Raw genomic sequence first — 16,302 nt, 5'->3', positions numbered from 1 at the left:
TAATTTTCTTAAGGGGAGATAATGTAATACTTCGGAAGTTCAATAACATAGACTAGAGATTAGCCTATATAAAAGTGATTAAAATGAAGTTTCCTTACCTATATTAATTTAATGAACTCAATTAGAAAAGCTTAGGGCCAAAATCACAAAGAATGACATTGTTGTCAAGAAACTAGCTAATTTGAGGTAGTTGACGTCCCTATGCTTGGTGAAGGTTTAGGAGTGTCAATTGGATGTCAAAAAGTTTTAAAAAAAACTTTAAATAGGTAGTATGTAGTACAAAGGAACCAAAAGTCTGGTAATGACTCCCCAAGGACCGCCCTAACAGTCCTTGAAGAAGAACTAATTTGAAGTAGTTGACGTCCCTATGTTTGGCAATCAGGCTGCCAGTGTAGCCTACGTTCAGCTAGGGAATGAGGGCTGCTGCGCGACAGGCAGCACAAATGTGGAGACTCAAAAGTTTCATCAAAACTTTGAGCCTCCACAACACTCTCTTTCTATTTAAAATTTTCAAAAATAAATGTGAAATTGATGCATCGACGCGCCACAACTTCTTGAATTCGTCGCATCATTTAAAAGTAAATTTAACTTCACAAAAAGACCCATTTAAGTGAGAGATATTTTGGTATCTTAGGGTTTTAGACCACTTTCACTCACTTCAAAACTTATTAAACAAATACCTCTCATCTCTCTAATAAACTCTCTTTTCGAACTCCATCAAATAACAAGAAAACTATAAGGAAGAAGACGAAGACTTCAAGATTTTCATTCGAAATTTGTGAAATATTCATCAATAAGGTATGATTTATTCACTCTTGGCATTGCTTTACCCAAAAGGTCCTTCAAAAGATTTTTTTCAAGAATTCAACTCCTAGTTTTTTACTCTACAAAACGAGTTTTCTTCCTAACTCAAGATATATGACTAATGATGAAAAATAACAATTTTCTATAGTTAATTAAATATGTATTTTTTGGTTAATTGGTTTGTAATGTTTGATTTTCGTGTGAAGAATGTTCTTTCTCTAAATAATGGTTTTAATTGGGTTACATCTATCACTTGATAACATGTAAATTTTTGGAATGGAACTATAGCTTCAATGAACTCTTTAATGACCTTTTATCTTATCCTTAACTACAAATTGGCCTTCTATATGAACATAAGGTATGGTATTGGTTATGTTATTGAGCATTTCACTAAGTTGTTGGATGAATGTTTTAAATTGAACCTAAGTTCTTGATGAAGGTTCTTGGAAGCAATAGGTAAGTCTTATAAACTTATGATTTCTCTGTTATGCTTATGTTGGCCTATAATTGTTGTACCTTTGTATTGATGTATGGATGATTTTTCTATGCATATATGTTGGCCTACAAATACGTTAAATTTGGGATTATGGTAAATATATGATAATGCAACTTGATGATGTTTATCTTGTATGCCTTACACACTATTATTATGACAAGTTATTCCCACAAATGAATGTTCTGATGAAATGATTTTGTCATCCTAAACCTAAAGATCTTATGATCATGTTTATATAAGGAATTATCTCCTATGACCTATCATAAGATTTATGAATAAATGATTACTTAGAGGTTATTTACAAAGGGACATTAACATAGAATCGATGAACTAGATATGAGAGGTTTGCCTTCCCTAGTCGGAGGCAGCTTCACAATGACTCTCCTGAGATAGAGGTTGTCATGTAATGTGTAACTATAGTTCTTTAATATTCTCCTATTTCTTTAACTATGTTGCCACCATAGGAATACTAGCTAGTGGATCCACCTTCAATGGTATGTTCATGTTTTGGTTCTACCTTGGCAAGTAGACCACCTTCTTTCGATGTGGGGTTTCATTTCACCGGATTCTATGTTTATCTCACAAAGTCTAATGACTTTTACGGCGCTTGTTCCATATAGTAAAATTAAATAAATGTAAATGAACATTGAATATGATGACCTTACTAGTCTACTTAATATTGGTAGGGTTATGGGACTCTACTTAGACATTGTACAAGTTGACTCTAACAGAAGCCCTAGGAGATTGTTCTTATGTAATATGACAACATGAAATGTTTAATGCTTATAATATATCATGTAACTATTATATGATGTTTGTTATGTTTATGAACTTGTTATTGGACTATATTTCTATATGCGATGATGAATACAATTGATATATGTTGTGTAAGGAAAGCTTTACTTATGATCTCCTATCTTGTTTACTTGACGATGTTGGGTTATGGGTCTTCACATGATCATTGCACTTGTAGGCTCGGGATTGGATCATTGGTAAGTGTCTAATATATTTTGTGATCTGATCGCATGAACATGAAATGTTTATATTATTTTATGATGTTAAGTCTTTTGTTATCATCACGCTTTACGTTGTTGTGATCCTCATCTTGTATACGCTCTATTGTATGTGCATTAAAGGTTTTTAAATGACTCAACATGCTTTCTAAAGAAATGGTCCTTTTCACGCACGTCCTTAAATGTTATGTGCGTTTTACCTATACTTAGTATATGTGGGGTACGAACCCCTAACTTAACATAACTACAAATGTAGTGTAGGACCAAATAAGATTAAGAAAGTCGAATAAAGAAGCTTTGAACTCATTGTCCATGTATTAGTAGGTCCTCATGTTCGGGGATGCTATCTTTTCATTATTCTAGCTTATGAGGACTTTATTAATTTTAAGATTTACTCTTTACTTTCTTTTGTCATTTGGATTCTATTTTAGTAAGGCCTATATGTTCTATTAACTTTGTATTGGCTAAGTCCAAGATTCGTATTCTTTAGATGGTTATTATGTGAGACAACTTCTAGACTTTTCTATGTATGTTATGATGTTGCTATAAGAAAGCCTAAGTAAACTTCTATGTGAGAGGTCTAAATATACCTTCCTTAGTATATGTAAAAGTTTTTAATTTTTCCAAATTTTTAACATATGACATGTTATGACGAAATAATCGGGGTGACCCGCCCCCAAGAAATAACCGGCATCATCATCCTCAGAGAGGAATAAAACTAGCCTCTTAGCATTTTTCATAACATTCATAGGTTAAAAAGTGCAGAAAATTAAAATTTTTCATCTATATCTAGTTCATGAGGTTTACTTATACCTGTCGCTTCCACATAATATATTCATAGCATGTTTACTAAGAATCCTCATATAAGAAGATAACATAGTGTTGTAATTTTATGCCATATATATATAAAGTACACCTTATAGTCTTAATAGGGACTTCTCATATTAAACAATATAAACCGAATAGAACAATATTTTCAAAGCCCTTAAACAAATCTATAAATGCCTATTTAGGGATTAAAACAATATTTTGAACCAACAAGAATGAAATGATTTTCTTTGTACTATAACAATGTATCATAGGTAGAGTGAGGCAAATGGTATCATCCTCGGGACATGAGGACATAGACACACTTGGAAAAATGATCCAAGCCTTCCTTCAAAAGTGTTCACGAGTCCTTCAATGACCGTAACCTAAAATGTTGGTGAAAAAGAATAAAATAGGGGTTTGCCCATCACTTGTACTAAGTATGGAAACATATGCACACATAACATGGAAATAATGCTAAAAAGGGACAATTTATAAAAACATGACAAGTCGCTTTGAAAACACTTATGAAGAACCCTATAAAACATATAAGACAATAATCATATACTTCTTATAATATAAGCATATTCAAAAAAAGACCATCCAACTCAAGTTAAACCAAGTGAACATGTTCGTAGCATAATAGAATTCATAGACATTTAAATTTTAACGTCATTTAATAACAATAAAAAATATTCATTAGTTCATAATATTACCACATAAGTAGGACCCTTATCCATAACCCTTCATCCTCATTTTTATCAATATAGACCCTTAACATGAAGAATCAACATAATCATCACATTTATATCATAATTGCATAAACATAAGAATCACTTTATAGGATTTCTCTCAAGGCTAAGAAGAGCAATGTATAGGTAGTGTCAAATACCCCTATATAAACTAAGTCAAACCCCTTAAATCCTCCTAATTAGCGTTCACTTTAATACTTCATTTTACATTTGCGAATATCTTGCCTTAACTGACATAGACCACATGATCTAGTGTGGAATCCAGTGTCATGGAACCGTACTCAAAAAGAAGGTGGACTATTTTCCCAACTAGTACCAAAACATGAACATAACATCTTTGGTGGATCCACTAGCTAGTATTCTAATGGTGTCAACATAGTTCAAGAACTAGGGGATGTGTTTTCGAACCGTTTTCATTCTACATGCATTATAGTCTCCAATATCATGAGTATAATAGTAAAACTACTTTCCCTATGTGGGAAGGGACACTCCCCACTACTAGTTCACTAGTTGCTAAGCTAGAGTCCCTTCTGAAATGTCTTTCTTTAACAGTCATAACATAGTTTTGGTCAAAGGAGAGTAGCTCCTTAAATAGTCATAGTCATTTTCTTAATAGAAATTGCATGAGAACACCTTTCAATACAAACCTTCACATTTGATATTAGCATATTAACATCACTATAAAATGACAAGGCACATAAGTACTTCTGAAATAGTCTGAAAATTTAATGCCTAAACTAGAGCTTACCATTAGAGTATAAGAGTTGTAACACTGTTTTAAGGTCAAATTTAACGTATATAAATCATTTAGTAAGTTCAAGAATAACAGTATCAAGAAATGTTCATGATGTCCCAAAACAAGTTCAAGTGGTGCTAGTGTACCTTAGCCAATTTGACAAGGTTTTTGGGGTTGTAATTCGATGGAATTTAGTAGTAAGGTGTATAACATGTATTATATTTTATTTATAGTCAAAATGTCTAGGAAAAAATCCCCAAGGAACAACCAAAGGGTCCTTGAGGAGGACCCTTGCATTGTGGTTAAAAGTTTTCTAAGAGAGTAGTAGTCGACGAGGGCTAGTCTACGAGGTGTTGTCCAATTGTCAAGGCGTTGATTTCCACTACCGATGGACAATAAGACAAATTTTTACAAAGAGGTCATTTTGGCAAGTATTTGACCAAAATCAAGCATGTGCAGCATGGAAGGGACACTGGCCGTCGACTCACCTACGACCTGTAGGTCGGGGTCTCGTAGGTCAGGTCAACTTTTTGCTACCATGTTATAAGTTAGTCTAATTAATTAATAATGTGGTTTGTTAATGATTTAGAGGTTAATGGAGGTCTAATAATGTTAGTTAGTGACTTATATAAAGACCCAATCCTAATTAAACTAACCCAACACTCATATTTTCAAAAACCTAATTGCTCTTCCTTCCTTCTTCTTTATCTATCCCAAAGAAGTTCAATAGAAGGACAAGAAAGGAGGGTGGTAGGGCATCAAATATACTAATTTTCTCCATCAATATTCATAAATTAACAAGGTATCTGATTCCTTTCCACAAAGGGTTCCTCAAAATTGATTTCAAAAAGATGAGTTTCAGATGGGTTTTCTTCTATTACTAATTTGATATTCTAAATTTCTTTTTATGGTTTATTTAGATAATTATGATTATTTTTATGATTTATTATTATTTAATTACTCTAGTTCTTGATAAATTAACCTAGTTTGTGAAGTAGATCATGTAATTGACCCGTATCCCTTATCATATGTTATGATCTAGTGATGAATTGTTGTGTGGTGATTCATTTGACTTAATTATTATGTAAGTTACTATTGTGTGATCATATTACACCTATTGTAGTGTTGAATTGAATGTTTGATGGTAAAACCTTGGCTGATTGCTTGTGAAGGAGATAGGGTAAGCTTTGTAATCTCAATCCTTTTATTCCAAATATGACTACTTGTGTTTAGTGATGAATTATATTAAAGTATACCTTATGGTGAAATTGATTAGGTTTTGTATGATGTTTAATTGCAATGTATTGTTTTATGACTTGTGTTTTTGCATAAGATGTAATAATATAAGGGTGGTGATGACTTATCTATGTTCCTTTTTATAATAAGAATATGTAAATGTGCTCACCTCACATGTGTGAATCGTAATGAAAGGAAAATACTCATACAAGTCCAATTAATCTACGATGAAAACTATATAATGGGTATACTTTATTACCTAAACAAAGTTATGATTATTAATGAAAGAAATTTCAAAAGGGACTCTATCTAAGACCCGAGTGAACTAGAAGTGAGGAGTGTCCCTTCCCACATATAGAAGGTAGGATCACTAATGTACTCATGATATTGGAGACTATAACGCATGTAAAATAAAGAGGGTCCCAACTACATCTCCTAGTTCTTGAACTATGTTTCCCCATTAGAAATACTAGCTAGTTGATCCATACAGATGCTATATTCATGTTATGGTAATACCTTGCTAAGTAGTCCTCCTTCTTTCGATTAACGCAATATGTTCCCAAAGGTAATATGAGGCAATAAAGTAAATTATAACTTCGAATACCTTAGGAGTTTGACTTAGTCTAGGTAGAGGTATGAGATTCTACCTATACATTGCACTCATTAGCATTGAGGGAAGTCTAAGAAAGATGTTCTAGGTTCTTGTGTTCTTATAAATATAAATGATATATATATGTGGATCTTACATGTTAAAGACACTATGTGATATTGGTTTCACTTATGAACATGTTTTTGGTGTCTGTTTCTACAATATGATGATGTATACTTTTAATTATATAGTATGTGAAGTGGGCATTGCTTATAGTTCTTCTTTGGTGTACTTGGTTGAGTGATGTTATTGGGTCTTACTTATTCATTGTACTAGTGGACTTAATGGGGGTGTATCAATGATTGTCTTGCTTAAATTATGATGTTATGAACTCTTAGACATGCTTGTTTATAATTATAACTCAATGGTAGAGTTGTGTTGATTCTGTGCTCATTTATGTTGATATGAATGTTGACTTGACTAGACTTGGTATTGTTGGTGTTGTGATTTACACGTTCTTTACTTAAGAAATATGTGCTTATTGACTTGTATATGTTCTTCAATGTGTATAAGGTGTTTTAAAAATAAATTAGCATGCTTTAATGAAATGTTACTTTTTAGAATGATTTCTATGTTGTATGTGCATATAATTCCATACTCTGTACAATCTATGTGCTAACCATATTTATTCCCTTTTCCCCAACATTTTAGGTTCCGGTCATTGAAGGATTTGTGAAAACTTTGATGGAAGGCTTGGATCCTTTCTCTTAGTGTGGGCATGTCCTGAAGTGTGATGATCATGCTTTGTTATTCCTCCAGATATGGTTCTTAGTTATAGTCTAAAGACAATAATTTCATTCACGTTGTTTCAAGATATTGTTATTAGCCCTATGTGACATTTCTACATATGAGTAAGAGCTTTTGCCCATGATGATTTGACTCCGTTAATATCGTTAATATGATACATCATTTATAAGAATATACTAGGTATGTTTTCTATATGTGGCATAGAAGTAGAAGACTATATAATCTTCTTATTCGAATGGTCTATGTATACTCGATATGAATATATTATGTGTAAGCGAGAGGTCTAAGTAAACCTCATAAAGCAGTGTAGGTGAAAAGTTTTAAATTTTCCAAATTTTTAACCTATGAATGTAATGATGAATGGTACGAGGCTAGTCTTTGTCCTCTTCGAGTGACGACGTTGGTTATGTCTAGGTGGTGTTTTTGGGATGTGTCAACTTCATAACCAACCTTAAAAAATTCATTTTAAGCATAATATCATAATCATATAATCAAGACATTGCGATTTATTCATCATACCAAACCCACTTAATCATATCACAAGAGAACTTCAATTGAGCTTTATCACTAAGTACAAGATATCATAATTGAAGTAAAAGGTTTTAGATATCAAGACTTACCCAATCTACTTCAAAGTCCATCATCTTGGTCTTACAATAAACCAACCAATTCAATCCAATAATATATGTAATTAAATAAATTAATAGTAATCTTACTAATGAATTCAATTGCAGCACTACCACTCAATTTTACACTACTTCATAACCTAGGGGTAGGGACTTGGGTCAATTTCATGACATATTCCAAATGCTAGTTTAACTCATACAAAATAGCATAATTGAATCATTATATGTACATATCAAAGCATAAAAACCCAAAGAATCAATAGAAAACACAATTTAGAAGATCAATTTCTTATTAGAAAGAAACCCTTATGAAATCTTTTTTTTGAAAAACCAATTTTTGAAAAACCCTTTAGGAAAAGGATTCCCAAAAGGTGAATTCCCATACCTTGTTAATTGTTGAAGATTAATAATAAAATAACCCTTCTTTCTTCCTTAAATAACTTGACGTCGCCCTCCAATGGAGTTCTTCTTTTTTGGGAGAGGGAAAGTAGAACAATTTAGGTTTGGGAATTGAGAGGTCTTAAGTGAGGTTTTAGAATTAGGGTAGGTTATATACTTATTTAACTAATACAATTTTCCATATAATAATCACTATTTAACCCCCTAATTAACTAAATTAATTAAATGTCCCTAACTAATCTTCACAGAAAAGTCAAAGTCCTAACCTACGAGACCTCGACCTACAGGACATAGGTCGATCGATGGAAAAGACCCCTACCGTTCTATGCAACCTTAATTTTGGTCAATAGATGGAGGGATCGAAGCTCTATCGATCAACTTATGACACGTCACATGCAGTTCGTAGGTAGAAACTTTCTACACTGCCTCGTTTGGCAGTTTTGGGTGAAATGCCCCTAGGGTGGTCCTTGGGGAGTTGTACCTAGACGTTTCGATCCTAAAACTCCTTTTATATGTGTTAGACACCCTATTACAAAATTTCATTAAATTCAAACTCATAAAACCACATGAAATAGGTTGAGGCATGCTAGCACCTTTTTGCACTAGTTTCTGCACGTCGTGGACGTTCTTCGATGTTTTTACACTAAAACATCCACAGTGACTTTTATACATTCCTATTGACCATAAAACAGTTTTATAAACCTTAGAATTTCATGTCAGGATCTATATTATCTTATGGACTTTTGAAGTGTTACATTGTCCCCCCTTTAGGAACATTCGTCCCCGAATGACACTAAAAATCTTTTGAAGGGAAAGGATATAATAAATACTATAAGACGAACAAAAAACATATAGAATTAGAGTGATATACAACTCAAATAAACATTATAACATGGCATTTACACAAGGTAACTAAAAACATCAAATACAACAGATAAGAACTAAAAACCACAGTATGAGGAATTTTCATTTCAACAACAATATGAGCTAAACCCAACATGTAGTAACTTATGCCAAAAATTTCTTTCAAAACATATGAACATGCTCAATCTTATTTAATATAGGCAACATCATACCACAAACACAAATAAGTGAAAAATTGAGCGAAACATCATTTTCACATGAATCTTTATTTAATAAAAACCATTATTATAAATATGCACATATTTGCAAAACAAGTCAATTTCAATTTCTTCTTCTTTTTTTTTAATTATTAGTAGGAACAAATTACCTTATTCATCAAAGCGCTGAGGGTAATGCGATTTCATGTCGACCTCGGCCTCCCATGTTGCTCCCTCAAATAGGTAGTTCTTCAATAGAACTTTTGCGGAAGGCACCTTCTACCTTCTAGTTCCACAACTTCTTTAAATGTGTATCAAGGATATCAACCTAAACCTACTCATAGGGGAGGTTACCTTCTAGACCTAGACCGTCAATTGAAAGTATGGATTCGGGATGAGTGGTGCACTACCTAAAGCATGGAGACATAGAACACTAGATGAACAAAAACAAATGCTCTAGGTAATGTCAACTCGTATGCAACCTTGCAAACCCTTTGTGAAATTTCACATGGACCCACATAACGAAAACAAAACTTCTTTTTCTTGCAAAATATCACCACTCCTTTCATGGGTGAAATTTTTAGATACACCTTATCACCCTCTTTAAATTCTAAGCCCCTTCTCCTATAATCGGCATAAGACTTTTGCCGGCTATAGGCTTTTTTCAATCAGTTTCTTATAATGTGAAAATTCTCCAAAGTCTTGTAAATCGAATGGGGACCCAAGAGTGAAGACTTGCCCATTTCAAACAATCCAATCAGAGATCTACATCTCCTACTATACAAGGCCTCAAAAGGAGCCACAGATATAGTGGAATGGAACTATTGTTATAAGAAAAGTCAACCAAAGGAAAATATTTATCCCAATTTACCTTGAAATCAATTATACAAGCTCTAAGAATATCCTCTAGGGTTTTAATAGTACGCTCCTTCTGACAATCAATTTGGGGATGAAAATGGTGATTAAATTTAGGTTTGTACCTAATCTTTTTTGGAATGATATCCAAAAAATAGATGTGAATTGCGCGCTCCTACCTAATACTATGGATAATGGAATACCATGGCGTCACAGAATCTCATCTATGAATATCCTTGCATAATCATCCTCCTTGTATATGGACTTGACGGGTATAAAATGAGTGGATTATGTCAACTTATCCATAACCACCCATATTGAGTGAAGTTGCCTTTGTGTACTAGAAAAACCCACCACGAAGTCCATATTTATGTCTTCCTATTTCCAAGGAGGAACTTGTATTTCTTGAAGTAAAACACTTGGCTTATGGTTCTCAATTTTCGGTTATTTGTAATTTGGACATTTTGAAACAAATTCCGCTATGTCCCTTTTTAAGCCTTCTGACAAAAACATTTCTTAAAGATCACCATACATCTTTGTAAAACCCGTTTGAATGAAATAACGGCAACCATGAGCATCCTAAGACTCCGATTTCTCATGTCATTAACATTAGGCACGCACAACCTTCATTGATACCTCAAGACATCATCCCTCATAACGAGAATGACTCATTGATCTTAACAAGAACCGATTCCTTAAATTCGTCACTGATTAATGAAATTGTTGCTTAGACTTCAAATCAATCACCAAAGATGATATCAGAGTTATGATGGACCGTAAAACCATTATTTGCAGATTCTTCAAATCTAACACCCATACGAGCCAACGTATGCACATATTTCATAAGGTCGTTCTTGGATTCTTCTACATGAGACATATTACCCATGGTAATATGACTTAGATCATCAGAAACAAGATTGGCTTTTACAGGGAGGTAGAGATTGCTCGTGTCATAATCATTCAACAATTCCAACAACCTTTTTTGTCGGATATTTAACTCGTTTTGAGTAAACACATATTGCAGACTCTTGTGGTTAGTATACACATTAACATTGAAACCATACAAATAATGCCTCCATATTTTAGAGGCAAATACTGTAACAACCCTAAAATCGCTATGCTAAGTAATGCTTAATGTGTCTAGAACGCCTACTTTAGATCAAAAACATATTCTAGAAAAGTATGTTAAGTTTACTATTTTGAGAATGTGTGTGCGGAAAATTTACTATGTTTGCTGCATGCAATTTGTATGTTAAATTTTTGTGCTTCGCTTGAATAAAAATGTTAAAAACGTGATGTTCATATATGGTTAAGGTGGATTACTGAATGTCACTTTAAATACTACAAAAATCATTATAAGAATGAGAGAAAATGGATTGAAAGAGACAAAATTCACGCTTGATGAAAATTGGTGGTATCGGCCAAGAATTGAAAAAAGTAGCTATGTTTTAAATTTTTGTAATAGTTTTGAAGTTATTGGGAGTTTAATCCAAGACCTCACCAAAAGTAAACTACACAAAATTTCATGAGAAAAATGAAAGGAAAAATAAATGTGGAGAGTGGGGATTGAACCCATGACCTCTTGAATGGACGATAGAGTTAGGATAAACATAAAGGTGAAAAATTCATGTGAAGAGTGAGGATTGAACCCACGACCTCTTGCATAGGTGAGAAAGTTAAGAGATAAATTAAGAGAAAAAGAATGAGCTTGTGGGGGATTGATCCCAAAACCTCCTTGACCTTAACGAGAAATAGAGGAGGAAAACAAAGGAAATTTTATCGGAGTGATGGAGATCGAACTACAGTCCACCAAATCTAAAAAATGCAGTTATCAGGTTTAATATAAGATTAAGTGTTGCTTAAGGTATTAAAAATTGGGTTCCATTGCCCAATCTCGTATTGATACATAAGTTATATATGAAATAATATATAATGAATGGTTCCTCTAAGGATCGAAATTGATATCTTGGCATACCTAAAAAAAATAAGTCTTGTACTACATAATCTTGGGTAAATATGAATCACTTAGATGAATTTTGAATGAAGCCTCATGGCTTGTTTATGTGGACTCATAAGTATAGCATACGTTTAAAAGTAAGTGAAACTAAGATGTTATTCGATGATATGATGAAACCCTCTAGGGGTTAAGTAAGAGTCGGACACACATTAAAGGGCCAAGTGTATTTGCATACGATGAATAGAACATTCACGTAAAAGGGGTGAGTACTTATGAAGAGTAAATGTTATAAAGTTAATAAATGCGGTGACAAATTGATAAGAAGACAATGTGAAAGGTGAGAGAAATCTCAAATGAGTCTAAGTAAATGTTAGCAAGACGTACTCACCTATGAGAGTGTAAGGTTAATGAAAATACCAGTCTCTATCAACACTCTAATGAAAGTGTTGTAGTTAATGTATACTTAATACTAATGATGATAGGAGAAATCATATAATGAGCTATGATGCCTAATGGTAGAAGCCACCATCTATGATTTATGAGATGAATGAAATTGAATTTTATATTGAGCACTAATAAGCTAGCTATGAGTTTCCATTCATTCTTTCGGTAAGACACATGTTCGTGTTATTGTCATGAGGTGAGACCGTCCTTCCAGACAGGTATAGGTATCCTTATATCTCCTAGTCTTTGAACCTATACTGCCAATATAGGGTTCTAGCGAAGTTCGATTCCCTATATACGCTAGCATATTTTTGTTCACTCTGGCCGATTATTCCACCTCTTTTTGGTGTGGGGTTGAACACTGGATTTCCTGACGCTCACATGATCTATACCGGTTAAGGTTAAAACTCCAAAAGAAAGAATGAGGCTAGCCTCAAGTAATGCACATAATGAAATGAACAATACAAAAGTGTAAGGACAGGATAATCAAGAGGTTAGATAGACTTAAGTAATGATACTAGGTAATTCTTTGTTATTGACAAGCGAACCCGACGAAATTATTAAACTACATCCTAGGTATGGCTTTTGTTTACACTAGATTACGAACGAATGTAAACGAAGTACGTATGAATGAATGAAGAGGAATCTGTGTTTGCTAAAGTCCATAGTTGAGGTTCCATTTGTTGAGACCTCATTTTAGGAAGTACTAATGTGAAGTCCATGATTCCAAGGTCTCATGGCATATGGACGAATCATAAGAAAGATATTATGTGATAATAACCAATATGTTATGTGCTGTGTGCAATATGTTACATATGATAGTGCATGTTACTGTCATAGCATGGGTTTTCTAATCCTATTTCGGAAAGTCTACTGACTTGACTTTCCATAACTCATATCGTTATGAAAGATCTCTTCTTAATCATGCATGTCCTTGGTGTTTGATTTATATACCCATACTTAGAACAAGTGTGTACTAATCCCATACAACTCTTTACTTTTAGGTGCAGGCACAGGTGGACGCTAGAGTTTACGAGAAGGCACTGAAGCTCTCTAGATGTGGAGCATTGATCCGGACATGGTAGGACCTCATGCTTTCAGAATGCTTGCCCATTATATTCTATCTTAGATGTAGGCTTGAGCTAGTTGAGGATGTTCCACTACCATTTCATTTTCAATTATTTTCAGACATTGTATTCGTGATATTCTGGCAACTTTATACTTTATGCATATATGACTATTTCATTCAGTTGAGTATCTTGATATTAGATAGTTGTTGTGAATGATTATAAAGTGATGTAGATAAATCCTATAGGAGTATAAAGTATCCTACTATGAAGTCTATGTGCACTTCAACTAAGTAAAAGTTTCAAATATTCCGTAAAAATTAATCTAGATGATGTAATGACGACCTAAGTAGGCTTGTTAGCGACCTCTGAAAGGTAAACTACATCGGTTTGGGCTACGGTCTTGACCTGGTCATGAGAAATACCATGACCGCTAACATAAGATAATGGGTTGGATAGTTTTTTTCATGCACATTAAGTTGTCTAGAAGCATAATCTACTACTTTCACATGTTGCATAAGGATACACCGTAAGCCCACTCAATGATGCATCACAATGTACAACAATGTCCTTGTTACCCTCCCGTAAGTCAACTACGGAGCAGAGGTAAGACTATATTTAAATATTTGGAAGCTTCTTTCATATGCCTCCGACCACTCAAAATTCACACTCTTTTGGGTCAAAGTATTTAAGGTAGAAGCAATGGACACAAAACAATCCACGAATATCCTATAATATCCTACTAGACCTAAAAAGCTTTTAATGTAGGTTGGAGTCAATGGTTTAGGCCAATTCTTAACCGCTTCGTTTTTCCTTGGATCAACCTCAACTCCCTCACTTGAGATGATATGACCAAGAAAAACCACCGAACTCAACAAAAACTCACATTTTCTATACAACGCAAATAGTTTGTTTTCTTTATGAACTTGCAACAGCTCTATTAAATGGTCCATGTGTTGACCATCATTTTTCGAATATACGAAGATTTAATCAATGAAGATAATGAAAAATGGATATATGTAACTTCTAAACACCCTATTCATGAGGTCTATAAACTCCGTCAGGCTATAAGTGGGACCAAGGACATTACTAAAAAGTCATAGTGACCATATCTAGTTCGAAATGCCATTTTTGGTGTATCATCACCTATAACCCTAAGTTGGTGATACCCTGATCTCAAGTCAAACATAGATTATTAGTTTGCACCTTGGAGAAAATCAAACAAGTCATCCATTTGAGAGACAGGATACTTGTTCTCAATTGCGAATTTATTGAGTTGGCAAAAATCAATGCACATTCTAAGGGACCCATCCTTCTTCTTCAAAAACAAAACTAGAACACTCGATGGAGAAATAAAAGGTTTAATAAAGCCTTTGTCTAGAAAGTTTTAATTTGATCCTTCAAATTATTAAATTTGGCCAGAGCGATCCGATAAAGATGAATTGAAATGAGGTTGGTGTCTAGTAGCAAGTCTATACCAAAATTAGTTTTCTGTTCGGAAGGAATTTCGGGAATATCATTAGGAATGACCTCTAGATATTCCCCCACTATTGAGACTAACTCAATGGAAGAATTTTTGGGGTATAAATCTATGACTCTTACAAAATAATAGAAACACCATTTTGAGATCATCTTACAAGACTTTAGACAAGAAAGGATACTACCTCTAAGAATAGAATTTCCCCCCTTCCACTCTAAGATAGGTTCATTTGGAAAATTGAACTTGAAAAATCTTGTTCTAGAATTAATGGAAGCAAAACAATCATGGAAAAAATCAATCCCCAAAGTGGTATCAAAATCGAACATATGAAGTTCTACTAATTCAACATGAGCAACTCTGTTGGTCAATATTATAGACAAACTCTATTGGTCAATATTAGGACAATTTTTTTTAAATATCTTCATTGCAACCACCGACTCATCTTCCGCGGTAGTTACCATGAAAGGTTCATTTAGAATATCAAGCAAAATATCAAACTTCCTAGCTAGCAAAGGAGTAACAAGAGATAATGTAGCACCCGAATCAAGTAAAACATATACATCAATAGACAAAACTTGTAACATATAACTCACCACATGGGGAGAACTCTCTTGTTCATCCCGTTGTTGTAAGTAATTCTTTATCGAAGTGTCAACATTAGAACCACTTGCTTGATATTGACCACTCACCTTGTCTTGCCCCTTCACATTAAAGCGATCTTTAACCTTGTGTCGACTCTTTCCATATACAAAGAAATTGTCCATCCCAAAAAGTCCCTCACCACAATACTTATTACCACACTTTCCATAATTTGGCTTCTTAAATGGTTAACTAGTACCTCTTCCCTTTTGAGACTTAGTTTAGACACCATATTATCATGAGCCTTGGTTAATTTGGAAGAAACTTGATTTGAGAATCTTTTATTGAATCTAAGGTTGTCATGAATTTCCAACCTCCCCTTTGAAGAACCACAATCATAAGACTTTACCCTCTTCGACTCTATATTCATTCTCTTTAACATAGTTTGTTCCACTTGTTGAGCATGAACCATGAGACAAGATATGTTAATATTATCATGAAGCATAGACGAATGACATTTTTCATCAACGTCATTTGACAGTCCTATAAGAAAATGATTCATCTTATTCCTTGGGTTTGACACCAAGGATGGAG

The sequence above is a fragment of the Solanum lycopersicum genome, chromosome 10, assembly GCF_036512215.1.
Source record: "Solanum lycopersicum chromosome 10, SLM_r2.1".
Lineage (NCBI taxonomy): Eukaryota > Viridiplantae > Streptophyta > Magnoliopsida > Solanales > Solanaceae > Solanum > Solanum lycopersicum.
The sequence above is the reverse complement of the archived record's forward strand: the minus strand, read 5'-3'. Positions refer to the sequence as shown.